This window comes from Pogona vitticeps, chromosome 3 (assembly GCF_051106095.1).
Source record: "Pogona vitticeps strain Pit_001003342236 chromosome 3, PviZW2.1, whole genome shotgun sequence".
Classification (NCBI taxonomy): Eukaryota; Metazoa; Chordata; class Lepidosauria; order Squamata; family Agamidae; genus Pogona; species Pogona vitticeps.
The window spans coordinates 150,459,434-150,476,452 of record NC_135785.1 but is presented as its reverse complement, the minus strand read 5'-3'; positions in this window follow the sequence as shown (position 1 = coordinate 150,476,452).

Below are 17,019 nucleotides of genomic sequence, written 5' to 3'. Positions count from 1 at the left end.
ACTTTTTAGGGTGCCTGTAAGAGAGAGAGAATAATACCACCACACACATGCAGGATTGTCTTTTGAAATTAAAGGGTAAGGTTTACTTAGATGTACAGGAATTCTGCAGAACTGGAGATGGACACTTAGCTCATGAGAATCCATTTCACCATAGTGAAAGAAAAGCCATTCCTTTATAGGGATTTCACTCAAAAGCTGAGATAATTAGATCAAAATGTCCTAGTTTCTTGATATTTTACATACATTTCGTTCTGACATCCTGAACGGGTGTTTTTAGCCTTGTGATGCCTCCTGACATTTTGTATAAGCATCCTTGAGAAGCCATTATCTGATATGAAAGGAATGTTTTTAGGTAGTTCAGCGTTTTAGATCTTTGGCTGTGGAGCCAGAAGTTAGGAGTTCAATTCCCCACTGTGCCTCCTTGACAGTGGCTGGACATGATGATCCATGCTTCCTAACTCTGCAGTTGAAAAAGTTTCTTTGGAATAACCTCCTTTGTGCTCTATGCTGGCATAAGGCTTATAACATACAGCTAGAAGTATATTGAATATGTGTATTAATAGGGAAAAAGGGGGAGAATCAATTTTACTTCACAGACCCCTCAATCAAGAGCCTGTGAGAGGTATCAGACTCATAGGGTCAATTCCTCATAAATTGGCCCCTTTTTTACAAATTGGATTGTTTTTGTGACATGGGCTAGTAAAGAAGGCCATTTCCTAGCGTTTGTAATGAAAGTGACAAATGAGGAGGCACTCTTGATGCCTTTGACCACTTGACCTGAAAATATGTTACCAGAACATACATACATACAAGATTTAAAAAAAATATATCCAAAAATGTTTTTTTAAAAAAGCCATTGAAATGGAGCAAGGAAGCTGTGGCACATGGATCTGAAACAGCTCTTTTAGATTAGCAATATTGGCCTAGAAACAACAAATGATTAGAACACTGCATACAATAACTTCCTTCATCGATTATTGATAAATAGATCCAACAGTCAGTTAAAATTTTAAAATCTGAGTCCACAAAACAGGTAAACTTCCACAATGAGTCCCTTCTCAGGGAACATGATCCTGTTGGTTTTCTGTAGCAGGAAGTACCTCCATCACCCTTCCAGATCCAGGCCCAGACTGGTACAGTTGAATAAAAGAGCTTGCACAGCATGCTGTTGTTCATTGTCCAACTAGAGCTGCACTTAGTGCTCTGATGCCATTTGTGTACAGCATTTTCCCAGCTTGGACAAAGTTGTGCTGAATCAAAAAGGGGAGAATCAATTTTACTTCAGCATGATTGGCCTTACAATTTTGCATGATTTTTCATCTTCATTTTACAGTGCCCTTTCACTTCTTCCTGCTCAAACTATTGCAAGTTCCCTTCCACACCTAGTAATTCACTCGGGTAATTATATATCATTTATATTTTAATTTCAGTGATGTTCCTTTATAATCTAGAAAGTAACCATTGATTATTTATTTACCTTACTTTCAGTTGTTCCCTTCACCTACTGAAGCTTATGAGGCTTAAGAGAAAATGTGAAGAAATTCCAGGAGAGAGGGAGCAAGACTGCAAGATTTTCATGATGAAACAGTATTTCTATCAGCTTAAATTCTTTATGTTCACATACCATATGTGAAAAATCAGATGTTTGCTACTTTGTTGTATTTATTTTTTAAATTTTAAATTACAATCTTTATTTTAAATTATTTAATTTAATTTATTAAAAGAAAGTTGGAATGATTGTGAAGGAGAGGTGAGGAAGCATGAGGGTTTCCCAAAAAATTAAAAACATGGGTGTTCCATATGGAAAACAATTGTAACGACAAGGGTGTTTGGTGTGGTATGCAGTAGTGTTTCTCTTTATGCTTGATGCTTAAGATACCATTGGACACTGGGAGATATCAGAGTCTACTAGAGGTTATCTAGGGAATGCTTCAACAGTTGGAAAATGGCAGAAATCAGTATCATTGGGTCAAATGACCAGAGCCCATTTAGGAAAGTGCAAAATTATTTTCTCTAAATGTTCTGTTGTGAGAAGTTTGCAAGTGATAAAGTGTGCCAACTGACAGTACCTATCTTCTTGTGACAGAGCATCTGTGATGCTGTTATACATTTAAAAGTGTGGAAATTTCATGATGCTTGTCATCATAACAATGATGCAGGTACAGTATATAGGGGTTTATGCTACAACCATTTCTGTAGCCATCTTTGTGCACACTACAAAGCCTATACTGCCAATTACATCAAACCAGAGCTGGAAAACCTTGCCTGCTTCCCACAACTGTTGCCAAATGGCCAGCCCATTAAATTATTCCAGGAAGGCTAGCCAAACCAGTAGGTCCTTTTTCATACCTTTTGTAATCCTGATATAGTGGTGGCATACAGCAAGCCTGGTGGAGAATGGTCGACTCAGGCCCATGACCTGGCAGGCAAAATTGAGGTGACACAACACAATTTGCAATTCTTTTGGGCTGCTTTGAGTTCATGGAGGGCAGCCAGTTTCCCTTCCAGAGGATAGAATGTCCCAACCACCATATCCAGTTGGATTCCAAGGTAAACCAACATGATCACTAGTTGTTCCATCTTTTCTTTTTGAAGGGAAACTTCCAATACATCTGCCAGGTACTAAAAAGTATGAGCAGGTGAAAATATTTGGGTGCCAGGCATTCCCAATGAAGCGGAAATCATCCAAACATTGCGGATCTGCTTTAGAGGTAGCCCTGAATGTAACTGTGCATGATAGGAAAATACTAAAGGCCTCAAATGCTACAAAGGACACAAAGGAACTCATGGGCATGACCTTGTCAACATATGAGTATCCTTGAAACTTGAAACCTAACAGTGAAAATGTATCTAGATAGATAGGCAGCAGGTGGGCCAACTGGATATCCCATTTGACCAGTAAGGCACCAGAGCCACACTTGGAGGGAGGAAACCCTAAGATCTGGTAAGGATGAAAAGGGGAAACACTCATCCTACTAGAACTTCCTTCTTGATCAGCTGCCACCACCTGCAGGAGCTCACGTGATGATTTTGAGTTACCAGCATCTGCTACAACCCAATGACCTACATAAAGAATCTGGAAACCTCAGCTAAAACTGTCCCAGAGGTACACTGTGGCTTTATGATGGAGGTGGGTGAGAAGGAGAAGGCATTGGACCTGACCTCCCTTCATGGGACAACCTGATGGACAATCAAGTTCTGCAAAATGACAGCTGGCCCGCTCTGTTATGTGAGCATGACGCTCCAGGGGCAAAGCAGCTGTCACAGTCATGCTTGAATTTGTAGCACTTTCTCTGGCACTTCCCCATGTTATATTCCCAACATAGCTGTTTGGAAGTCTCTTTACTATCCTCCCCACCTTACAAATTTGATGCCTTTCTACTTGTTATTAATATGGGGCCTTACCATTATGGCAATGACAAGCCACAAGTTGTCCCACCATGCATTAGCACTTTGAGAGGCTCTCTTCCTGAAATCATTGTCATAGTCCATGGGCAGCCTATCCCTGCCAAGCTGGAGGCCCATAAGACATTCCGCAAATCATTAGTGAGTCACCATAACCCCGTCTGGATATACTGCTGACCAACCAGTTATTCAAAGTCCTGACTGCCTCAATTTTCTTCGCCTTTTTCTTTTCCCTGTCATGAGCATGTGCAGTCCTCCCACCATCACCTTCAGCAGGGTGAATACATTGAGAGAATACCCAGCCAGAATCACTTTCTTGACTTTACATGACAGGTGAATGCTGGGAAAAGCAGGCCCGACTCTCTCTCAGTGGGCTGCTCTTGGTCCCATACACCCTGATTCCCAACTGGGGTGTGGTATGGATGACCTGAAGAAGTCCTTAGACATGCACCTCCATCTATCCCTGATGACTCAGAGTGCTTTCAGGATCACTTCTTCCTATGACCAGAAGCATACCTCTGCTTCCTTTTCTTCTTTAACCATGAAATCCCCTCTTCTCCTAATACCTTTTTTATATCTTCTTTATCTCTTATCTTCTCCTGCACAGCCCTCTCAGCATCCTAAGTGCTCTGGGTCATCCAGATGGGAGCTGCCAAATCTAGCTTCCTCTGTCCCTTTACATGGTCCTGGGACTGCTGTTCTGGCCATGATGGGTGATTCCAGTTAAGTCTGGGTCCCTGTTTATTTCAAAATGGTTGATTTCTTCAGTCATCCTTGTGACATGGAGGGTTCCTTTAACAATAGTTTTTCTAGGAAGCAGGCAGAACTTACAGGTTAGAAGAGAGGATGTTTTAGAATTGAAGGTCAATAAGTCACCGTACCCAGATGGCATCCACCGAAGGGTTATTGAGGAATTAAGGAATTAAGTTGCTGAACTCTTAACTAAGATATACAACTCGTTCTTTAAAATGGCCACAGTGCCAAAGGACTGAAGGATAGCACATGTCACACCAATCTTTAAAAAAGGAAGAAGAAGGGACCTGGTAGCCTAACGTCTGTTCCAGGGAAGATGGTGGAAAGCCTCATCCAAGTTAAAATCTTAAAACGCATAGAAGAACAAGTGTTGCTGAGGGAAAATCAGGATGGCTTCTGTAAGGGTATGTCTTGCGTCACAAACCTTTCAGAATTCTTTGGAAAGATCAACAGGTATTTGGATGTGGATGAACCAGTGGATATTGTCTATCTGGATTTTCAGAAGGAGTTTGATGTGGTTCCTCACCAAAGGCTGTTGAGAAAACACCAGGGGATAAGAGGGCAGATCCTCTTATGGTCTGAGAATGGGTTTAGAACCAGGAAACAGAGAGTAGGTGTCAATAAACAATTTTCACAATGGAGACAGGCGAAAAGCGGTGTTCTCCAAGGATCTTCCTTGGGACCAGTGCTTTTCAACCTGCTCATAAATGACCTGTATACAGGGATAAGCAGTGGGGTGGAGAAGTTTGCAGATGACACAAAACTTTTCTGGGTGGTGAAGACCAGAAGGGATTGTGAAGAGCTCCAGAAAGATCTCTCCAAACTGGGAGAATGGGTGAGAATGGGTGGGAAAATGGCAAATACATTTCAATATAAGAAAATGTAAAGTAATGCATATTGGGGCAAAAAATCAAAACTTTATCAGCTAACAGGTTCTGATCTGTCTGTGATGGATCAGGAAAGAGATCTTGATGTGCTGGTGGACAGCTAGATGGAAGTGTGAACACAGTGTGCGGCGGCAGGGAAGAAGGCCAGTTCCATGCTAGGTATCATTAAAAAGGGAATTGAAAATCAAACAGCCAACATTATAGTTCCATTGTACAAAATGCTGGTAAGGCCACACCTGGAGTACTGCATACAGTTCTGGTCACTGCACATCAAAAAAGACATCAAGGTACTGGAAAAGGTGCAGAAGAGAGTGACTAAAATGATGACTGGGCTGTGGCACCTCCCTTATGAGGAAAGGCTACAGCGTTTGGGATTCTTTAGTCTAGAGAAGAGGCACCTGAGGGGGGACATGATTGAGACATACAAAATTATGCAGGGGATGAATAAAGTGGATAAAGAGAAGCTCTTTTCCATCTCACGCAATACCAGAACCAGACATCCACTCAATCATTTCTTTATCCTATGTGTTCTTAGTCTTGTGGAACTCCTTGCCACAGTATGTGGTGATGGCATCCGGCCTAGATGCCTTTAAAAGGGGATTGGACAGATTCCAGGAGGAAAAGTTCATCACAGGTTACAAGCCATGATGGGGATGTTTCGTTTTCGATACCTTTATTGGCATATGAACAGACGGCAGGAAAACATAGGTACAAACAAACAATAATCAAAGGGAAAAGTAAGATGAAAAATACTCTCAAAGCAACGGGTAATATCATAGATTATGGGTTAGAATAGAAATTTCCAATAGATATCCAGCAATGGCAGATGTAATCAAAGGACAAAAATCGCTCAGGAAAAAAACTAGGGAGTTGGGAAAAAAAGAAAGCCACGGTTCAAGACAGAGCTTTCTCAGAGAAGAATGAGCCAGGCAGTGAAATAAAATATGCTCCAGGGAATCTGGTAGAGTATGACAGAAAAAACAGAGCCTATTTTCACGGGGAATCTTGGAGAAACGGCCTACATGGACCGCCGATGGGAAAATATTCAGACGAGCTAGCATGAATGCTCTTTGGTCAGGATTAGTCAGTAAAGAGAAGTAGTTGGAAGGACATCCTAGGGAAGGAGGAAGACTGAAAAAAAGGGGAGAACAGGTGGGGTTCAAATCGGCTGAAAGTGTCTCATACTCGAGCTGCCAGAGTTTGTGTTTGATCAAGGAATGGGCCTGTTGTAATCCAACATCGAAAAGGGATTCTGGATTCAGTCCTAAGGAGAGAAGTTTAGAATTGATCAGTTGGAACCATTTTGATGTGTAAGAATCACTAAGAAGATCAAAAAGGAGAGAGTTAGAGTTAGGGTGGAGATGAATACGGAGCCAGTATTTGAAGGTGGTAACCCAGGCAAGAGTAGACGGAAGGTGGGTTCCCAATTCGAGTACCATGGTGGAGAGGCAGATCATATTGGGAACACCTAAGATCTTTCTGAAAAAAAGCAGCAGCAATGGAATCAATGTCATGGTTTACGGCCTCTATCCAGATGGGCACCCCATAAAAAAGGTGGGATAGGAGCTTACACTGAAAAATATGCATGGCTGCTGGGATAAATTGGTTGCCCGAAAGATAATGAAATTTTGAAATTGCATTGAGTTGGGTAGTTGATGTGGAAATAACCAGTTTTTTATGTGGAGTCCAGTTTAGTTTGTGGTGAAAAATGAGCCCAAGGTATTTAAATGTTGGCACTTGCTGGTAGGAATGTGTACCGACTGACCAAATGGACAAAGGACTAGATTTAGAAAAAACAACTATTTTTGTTTTGGAGGAGTTTATACAAAGATCATTAACGGAACAGTAATCTTGGAATTTGGCTAAAAGGAGACGCAGGCCAGCTTTGGAAAGGGAGAGCAGGACTGCATCATCTGCATAAAGGAGGACTGAAAGAGGGGCGCCATTAAGAGAAGGGGAAGAGTTGGCAGCTTTAGATAAGAAAGGGGGAAGATCTGCTAAGAACAAGTTAAACGATAAGGGGGCTAATATGCACCCTTGACGGACACCCCTGTTAACTTGAAACCTATCAGACAGAATATTGGAGTTTGGAAGACGGATCTGGCATGAGTTTGAAGAATGGAGGCGCCTAAGCAGAAAGAGTAGTCGAGGGTCAGTGCCCCATTGGGATAGTTTGTCCCATAAGAGAGATCTGTTAACGGAGTCAAAGGCACCTCGAAGATCTACAAAAGCGGCGAACAGTCTAGATTTATGGTGGATGGAATATTTTTCTGCTAGATGGGACAAAAGAAGAGCGTGATCAAGGGTGGAGGCTCCAGAGCGAAAGCCTATTTGCTCTTTCCCCGGGAGATTAATAGAAGAGGCCCAAGCAGAAAGTTTAGAGAGGAGAAGTTTTGAATAGAGTTTGCCAATATAAGATAAAAGACTGATTGTACGGTAGTTACTAGGTAGGGAGGGATCACCTTTTTTAAATATTGGGATCAGGGTGGAAATTAACCAGGAGTTGGGAAAGATACCAGAATGGTTAACTAAAGTGAAGAGATTGGCCAAGGAGTGAGACCACCAGTGAGGGTTACTGGTCAGAATCTCAGTGAGGATTTGATCTGGGCCTGGAGCCTTACCAGATTTCAATGAGCTGATTAAATCCAATATTTCATCAGAGGTAACGGGAGGCCAATCAGAGAGGGCCTGCAGTGAGGAATCGGGAGAGGGGTTAGAATTCGGGGAGAAAAAAATTGTAGAGAAGTGGGCTATCCATACCTCCAAAGGGATAGAGGAGGAAGGATCGGGAGAAAAGGAAGTAGTGGAGGAAGAAACCAGAGACCAGAAGGCCTTGTAATTATGTGATAGAATTGCCTGAAGCAGGTCAGACCACTTGCGTTGGGCAGAAAGATGTTTTTTTGAGTCTAGGAATAATAAGCAGGATCTTCTGGCAATAAGGTAGAGATGTAAGGAGGCTGGGGTAGGGTTAAGGCGGAAGGAGTGAAAGAGGGACCTAACTTGCTTCTTAGCCTGCCAACAGTCAGAATCAAACCAAGAGGTAGCTCGATTATGAGAAGGGGGGTTAGTTGGACTGCTAAGAGAGATAACTAAGGAATCAAGAAGAGTATTGTAGGAGGTAATAGCTGTAAAGATAGAGTCAGTTGTAGCAATGGTACGGTTAAGATTGGAAATCTCTGGCAGTAGAGTCCAAGAAAAGAAGTCAGTTTCTGTTTGAGGAGACCATTTAAGACGAGAGGAAAGTTGTGAAGGGGGGGTTAGAGGGGAGGGGAGTGAAGAGGGAAAGGTTAGGGACAAAAGAAGAGGCAAGTGATCACTGTCGGCACGGACTCCAACAGAGAAATCAGAGAGAAAAGGGAGGAGGGCTGGGGAAGCAATGGCGTAACCAATTACGCTTGGTCGCCTAATAGAAAGATGGGTGTATTCCCCAGGAATGTCCTTACCCCATGTGCCATTGAGGATGGCAATATGAAGGTTGAGGCAGAGATTGATTAAAAAGGTAGCATGAGGAGTGATAATCTTGTCTCTAGAAGTCCTTGGGCAATTGAGCCAGGGGGGAAACGACTCATCAAACTCCAAATTTATTTGTTTGGCTAAAACAGAATTATTGGGTCCTAACCGGGTATTAAGGTCCCCCAAGATCAAAATATGGGCAGATGGATTAGCTTCCAGATTAAGATTGACAAGATTCTCTACCTCCATCCAGGTGCTATTCAGAGAAGAGGATGGAGGTGGGAAATAAACGTTAAGAAGTAGAATTTTAAATTCGCCGTACTGAAGGAGGAAAATTTGAATATAGGATGAGGGGGAAGGGATGGAAATGAGGTTAAATAGGGAGGAGGGTTTAAAGAAGCAACAAAGACCCGCGGAGGGGCGCCCACTTGATTTAGATTTAACAGCAGGGAGATGGTAAGTAGAAAAACCCAGGATAGATGGAGGGGCTAATAACCAGGTCTCCTGTAGGAGAATAATATCAAAGCTAGAGAGAAACTTAAGCAGATCTTTATCCGAGGCTTTTTTTTCCCTCCAGCCACCTATATTCCAAGAGATCAGTTGGAGGGAGGGTTGGGGAGATGGGGGGGCCAGGGGGGGAACAGTCAGTCAGCAGGAGGCAGTGTTAGAGTCTAGATGAGGGGAGGGATTCACAGAAGGCAGAATGGGGTCAGGGACTAGAGGACGGACAGGGTCAGAGGGTGAGGCTGGAGCATCTAATGCAGGAATAAGGTTGGTAAAATCAAAATTAAGAGGAGGGGGTTTCTGGGACATAGCGTCGACCAATGCGAAAGAGCTGGTTGAGGCACCCCGGTTGACAATACATGCGGGAGATAGGGGAATATAGGGAGGAGAAGCAGCAGAAGGATTGGAGTATGCAGGAAGGCAGTCACAAGCTTCCAATTGGATTGAGGCAGACACAGTGGTCGGCTGGAGATCTGAGATGAGGTCTTGAGGCTTCTCCTGAGAAATAGAGGAGTATTGCAGGATGGAAGAAGAGGGGATCAAGGGAGATGTCAGGTGGTCCATCAGCCTAGGGGCATGGGGTGCTTCGTCACTCGTTGGAGATGGAGGGATTGGCGAAGTAAAGGAAAGCAGCAAGGAATCCGAGGGGGGGTGAATAGATCTGAGAGTTCAAGACGAGTTTGTCCTCTTGGGCGAGGGAGAGGCACCAATGGAAGGAGATTGTAGGGAAGCTTTCGTCGAAATAAGCTTGGCAGTGATGGTATTCTTGAAAAAGCGGTGAGGGGTAACACCCCATCATTGTAATAGGTTCACAGACGAGAATAGCATCCCAGGAACATAATTCGAATGAAAGGTCAGCAGTAGTCTAGTTGAGTGATAGGATGTTGACAAAGTCTCAATCCTGGAGAGATCGATGTTCCGGGTATTCATTTTTAAAAGGAAGGCAAGATGTCTCTTCGCCAGGGAGGTTCTAGACCAGCGTGGAAAGCTTGTGAAACCGCTAGGGGGACAAACTGTAACAACAGCAGCGTAAGGAACATAGACCAAGTGCATTGTGGATTTAGGAGGAGCTTGAGGAAGACAACCATCAGGAAAGAGGCAAGGAGGAATTGCCTTGCAAGCGTCAGAGTTAGGTTTGTCCAATGTTCTATGGAGGCAAGATGGAGACTGTGGAAAACTAGGGCGTGGGCCCTTTAAGAAATCTGTAAGAAAAGTAAGCTGAGAAAAAATCTGGGAAACCGTTCTTGCAGTTAATGTAGAGTAATGTTTCACAAGTTCTATAACATCACAGTCCAGGAGAGAATTCTCACTAGGCAGCTGCTTGGTACAGGATTGTTCGGGAGGATGAGTAGATGAAAGGATATGGTCCTTCTGGGCCATGTTGGTAGAAGGAGCTCTTCGTGACAATGGTGTTGTAGTCGGTGTTGAAGGACGGGGTGAAAAATATGAGTCCAACCACAGCTGTTTGGATGAAGGTAAAATCTGTGCCAAATCGGGACTGGTTTGAGAAAGAGCTCTTTTGGATTTCCCCATTTAGATTATAAACTTAGGGAGGGAGGAAGAAGAAAAAAAAACCAAGCCGTTTGCTAGTGGAGATAACAATGGCATCTTCAGAGTATACCGGGGGAGGCCAGCCAGAGAAGAAAAACAAAGCACTCCTAACTTCTGAGATAAGCCAGCAGCAGGACTCCGATAAACACCATAGCCTCTCAACCAAGAGTAGGAAATTCCATAATGAGGGAAATACAAGATAGCAAACTTGGGAGGGCAAAAATAAAAGAAAGTACCGGAGCTCCGATTCCACGCTGCAGACGGCCGAAAACCCCAGTCAGGACCTGATGGGGATGTATAATCTCCAGGCTTAAAAGGAAGGTACCTCAAAACACCAGATACAGAGGTATCAGGAGATAGGTACTATATCTAGTTGTCTCATGTGCTCCCAGAGGCATCTGATGGGGCCACTGTGATACAGGAAGCTGGACTAGATGGGCTTTTGGCCTGATCCAGAAGGAATCTTCTTATGGTCTTATGTTCTAACTTGGAGAAGTTATTTTGTTCACTTTAGAGCCTTTAATCCCTTGAATCTGAATCTTCTTACTTGCTGGGTGCTCTCATTCAAACCCTGGAGGCATATGACACCTACTGTATTCTGCAGCCTGACTAACAATCTGTATTGCACAAAACATAACTTAGATTGGAATTATTAGTCAAAATCCTCTTGCAGAGTTGCTCTGGCTGAAGGGAAATGGCTTAAGTTAGACCCAGTTAGGTGGCTTGGAACATAACCAGGAATTCAAGTGGGGATAATTGGCTACTACACCTTTTGCTGAATTTTGACCAATGTCTTTACTTCCATAATGGAAGTTAGAATTCATTAGCCAAAATCCTGTTGTTTAACATAATAAATTGCCCTAGAATAGGCCCAGTGAATTAGTAGGGATTTAGTAAATTAACTCCTCCATACATTCCATTGAGTCAAATGAGCCTACTCTAGTTGTAAGTTACTATGCTGAAGTAAGTTACCTTTAAGTTAGATCCATTTGAATCAATGGAATTTATGGACAGATTGATTAATCAAATCCGCAGTGATTCACTGGGCCTAATATAGTACAAATTACTAAGACACTATCTTCCTTGAAATGGCTGTAAGTGAATGAAAATATTTTTAATGTATGAAACTTTCTTTATGTAAACCAAATTATTTAATAAAAATTAAATATTGTAATCTGTGAGTGCAGGGATACCAAAACTTCAAAAGTTTCAAAGTCTCACTGTGACCCTATCTCTCTAACAAAAGAGAGAGAGAGAGAGAATGAGGGGGGGGAGAGAGAAAAGTTAATACTTTACAAATTACAAAAAAGCTATTCACATTTCAATGGAATAAGTAGGTATGTACTAATTTATTTTGAGTGCAGTTGTACAAAGCCTTATAATCTTTTCTTTAATTATATTATAAAAGAACTCTCAATTGGATGACTTTCCCAAACACTCCTAAATGAATATTAAGTTTAAAAACCATGTATATTTGAAACCAATGTGAAAGATAATTTACAGAATGAACTACAATGTGAGTGATTAGATATGCTTGTGATAGATAGATAGATAGATAGATAGATAGATAGATAGATAGATAGATAGATAGATAGATAGATAGATAGATAGATAGATAGATAGATAGATAGGTAGGTAGGTAGGTAGGTAGGTAGGTAGGTAGGTAGGTAGGTAGGTAGGTAGGTAGGTAGGTAAACAGACAGACAGACAGACAGACAGACAGACAGATAAAACGTTATTACGGTCAAAGACCAGCCACAAATAAAACATTGAAATATATAAATATACAGAGGTATACTTGTATATTAGATATGCTTATGTATTGCACAACAGAGTAACAGGAGTATAAGGAGGAGAACAGGACATTGTTAGAACTACTATGATACTTTTCCGTGGTATCAACATTGCTACAAATTGCACTTATGAAGTATTTTTTTAAAAAAAATATTTAACTTGAAGCACTATAGGCAGATTGGCATGATATGAAAATGGTTGTACAATTGAACATGCATTGTAGGAGTTTGAGTTTTCTCCTACTTTTTAAAAAAATGTTCATGGGGAGGTTGCATTGTGAGGTAATTGTAAAGTCAAGATCACCTACAGAGAACTTTATAACTGCTCAGTCTACACAGCACAGGATACTACCTAAATATACTCAGAAACTTTTGTATTAATCAGTACTGTATTAATGCGCTTTCTTTTCAAAGCTTTCTTAATTCCATTCAAAATTACACAGTTGTTTCACCTGAGAAAGGAACTTCTAAAATTATTTTATATTCTACTTTTGGTAGAATCTCATAATAAGCACAACAGGTTGGAAAAGTGTTTGTTTTGTTTTGTTTTTCTTTTTGGACCACTAACTTTTCCTTTGGGATTTTGTGGGGTTTCTAATCCAAAATGTTTGGTGAGATTGAGAATAATTCAAGAACCAAAGAGACTGGCTTCCAAGGTGCTGGACTCTCTTCCTTTACTGAACATTTCTAAATGGAGGATGAATGGCCATCTATCAGGAATGCTTCAGCTCTACAGTCCTATTCTGTACTGAACTGGTTTAGCTGTCGAATTTGTGGAACAAGTTTTCAGCATAGTATTAATATTGGGAAATTCTTTTTGGGGTTGTAAGTTTTGGGACAGAGTATGTGAGGAAATTGAGTGTGACTTAATTAAAATTAAAACTTCCTTTAATACAGCAGATAAAATGGTCCAGGCAGGAACCTACAGAGCAGATTGGCTTTAAGTCTCCCTCAGTAGACCATCCCTTATTTGTTAGCGGACGTCAACCGGCCCTTACTGTTTCAGTGCATTCACTCAGAGACTCTGGTAATGAGAAAGAATAAAATGTTTCCATTTACTTACAGTTCTTCATGGATAAAAACAAACAACGTATCATGTAAAAATGTTAACTTGTTATATCACAGAGCTCAACTGGCTAAATGGCTTCATTACGTAACTGACTGGTTACATAGCTGACACATCACTCCAACTATCCCGTTCTGGCAGATTCCATTACTAACACTGACAGACCTCTGACTGGAAAACAAATCTGAGGCAGAAATGGAACTATCGGCTGCTACCGAGTTGACTGACATCCACCCCACTCCAGAATGGTCTCTCCCAGCCAAAACGTCTCATCATATATAGCTTCCAATCAACAGTAATCTGCTGCTTCTCTTGCTTCCTTGAGTGACTTTTGCTTCTTTCCTTCCATTTAAGTGGCTGACTCAGATCAGAGGGAGACAGAGAGGACAAATGAGGACTGTGGGTTGCTGCTGGCTATTGTTGGCCATTGAACCATCCAGTGTCAACCCCAGAATGTTGAGATAAATAGGTTAAGAAATGGGAAGAGCCAAGTTAGCCTAGGTTGAGGGGGAGAAAGAAAGCAGAGAAAGCAAACAACCTTCTGATTTATCTTTTTGAGGTCATTGCATTTGCACTTATATTCCCTTTGGTGCAGAGTCTAAAAGGAATATCTGATGAATGATTCAGAGGCCCTTCATTGTGGCTGCATTGCACATTGCTCTGGGGGCTAATGACCCAGGCAGACCTAAAGGAATGCTGGGAGCTCAAGTCATTTAAGGGAGCAGTTCAGGTCACAGTGGACATCTCCAATGGGAAACATATTTCAAGGAAACTACTGTCAAAGTAAATAACTCTGAGGTACTGTTTACAGAATCTAGATTTATTTACAGTTTGTATGTCATGCAGAAGGAGGTTTCAACATGGGATATTCCTGCATTAATTCATATGATCGTTATTTGCTAAAGAACTCAGGAAACAGAAAACCTTGAGGAGCTAAGATTATATCATACTAAGCAACTTGCTGGACTGCCATATATTTCCTACCCCTTCCTTATCATCTGAAAATAATATACATCCTCCCAAAAGGTTGATTAATGCACATGATGCTTAACTGTTGCTGTTATTAGCCAATATTAAACTTCCACAAAGTTCTCCAATGTGTTTTGTTATTCACATTCACAGGTAGTATAAGCCTGCCAGTAATTTGCCAGGATTATTTTTTCCAAAAAAAGAAAAGAAAAGAAATGCCAACAGGAAAAAAAAATGCTGCTGTTTCTGCAAGAAAGGGGTCATAACTAAGACAAGTCACTTTTGGAGAGCCTAAAGAAGAGGAGAAAGGGGGGGGGGAGGAAAAAGCACACACAACAACAACAAACCTTCAGGAGGGGGACACAAAACAAACAGTTCTGCTCTTCTGCAGTGGGTGCAAGAAACACTGTGTGGCAGTTTATAATAACCTTCTTAGAACTGGAGAGCTGGAAGGGACCCTATGGCTCAATGAGACCAGCCCTTGACAAGGAAGCATAGTGAGGAACTGAACTCTCAACTTGCAGCTTCGCAGCCCAAGACATAAAACACTGATCCTGTGTGTGTGAAGGTTTTGCCCCTCCCTATCAAAACAAATGCAAGAAACAGACTGAATGTTGAGAATGACATGATATTGGCTTTAACAAATACGTGGATTTTGAAGCTGGTTGCTCAGATGCAAGTACAGCCATGAGATTAAATATTAGGTTTGAATTATATTCTGAAAAATGTAATGGGCAAAGAGGAATGTCCTATCTGGGTCCTACGCAGCCAAAGGAAGGCCCCACTCAGCTATCCAGGGGTACACAGGCATTAGATCCAAAATGAGAAGAGCCTCCCACCAAATGTGATGGGCACATGGAGGTGTTGGGGAGAGCCCTGTGTTTGTCCCAGCTGGCACATCCCAATAAAAGCTTGGGATAAAAATACCTTCTTGCAATTTATGAAGTCACAGGCATGATTGGCATCCAAAAGTCTTGTAAGTATGGGACGTTGCAGACAAAGGTACATTAAAATAGGCAGAATATAGATCATGTAAAACTAAAGATGCTTATAGCCTAAAGAAGCAAATTTAAAAACAAAAGGCAGTGAATATGTATTATTAAAAAGACATCATTTAAAAGCAAAAAAGCATTATAACTTTAAATTATCTTTAGTATTTAAGAATATTAAGAGCACAAACAAAATTACTCTAAGTGCTCATGCAGCCAAGCCAGCCTCGTGTCAGGTTCCATCTATGGAAGGAAGGTATCCAAATCAACATGGAGTTGTGATGATAAGTTGAATGAAGGGAAAAGAGCGTATATTATCTCCCCATATTTATAATTCTTACCAATTGTTTTCCTTTTCTCCTAACTATAAACAAACTGTATCTGCAGATCTTGGAAGTTCAAATGATTACAAATCCAAGAATAATTTTCCAATAGGAAATTGTATTGTTCTCGCATATACAATAACTCTAATGGTCTGTAGTCTACAATCTAGCAAGCTGCCAATACACCGATAATGATTTTTGTTTCGACTAACATGTTTTGTAGAACATAATCCTGTAGCATCAAAAATTTGTAAACCAAGAATTCTTAGAAGATCCAAATATTGAAATATAAAGACATTAGCACTACAGAAAGTGCCAGCTACCAAACCTACATGGTCACCTCTAAGTTGTAACAAAATCATCATTCTTTTCCCTCTTTTTTATTATTATTTTTTGTTAGTTTGTATGCTTTACTAAGTCACCAAGAACAAGTCATTATTAAAATGGCACAAGAACACAGCCAGCTTGAAGTCCTGTGAGTTGGCTAGAACTAAAGTTTCTGCTCAGGAACAATTAGAGTATCTGAAACCCAGAGAACAACCATTAACTCTTCTTTGTAAACAGTCATACTTTGTAAACAAACATGGGACCGTGGAGCAAAGTACACATGAGAAATAAGCACATCTTTCCTATGGTTTCAACCAAGACAAACATTTCACACACTGTCCACAAGAAATGGAAACTCTTGTTCCATACCCAGACAACATCATATGCAGATTCTAAATGTTAAGATTTCACAGGGACAAAAATATCTACTTAATCTCTTTCATTAGCCACTGTGATGTTTACCACATGGCCCCTGCCTGTTTCATCAAACAAAGAGCTCACACTATGCCATCCCACCAGCTGACCCCAATTGTGATGTTCACTCCTTTGATGCAAGTAGGTGTTATGTCCTCACAAAGGGTTCAGTCTTCTCTTTCCCTCACTGCCACCGGTGGATTTATTTTATTCACAATATTAAAGACTTTAGTCAAACACTTGCCTGGTAACTGCCAACAGAACTTATTTATTGAAGGGTATCAAATTTCATTTACTTTCTTGGGCTCCATGATCACTGCAGATGGAGACAGCAGCCCCGAAATTAAAAGACGCCTGCTTCTTGGGAGGAAAGCAATGACAAACCTTGACAGCATCTTAAAAAGCAGAGACATCACCTTGCCAACGAAAGTCCGAATAGTCAAAGTTATGGTTTTTCCTGTAGTCTTGTATGGAAGTGAGAGCTAGACCATAAAGAAAGCTGACCGCCGAAGAATTGATGCCTTTGAATTGTGGTGCTGGAGGAGACTCTTGAGAGTTCCCTGGACTGCAAAGAGAACAAACCTA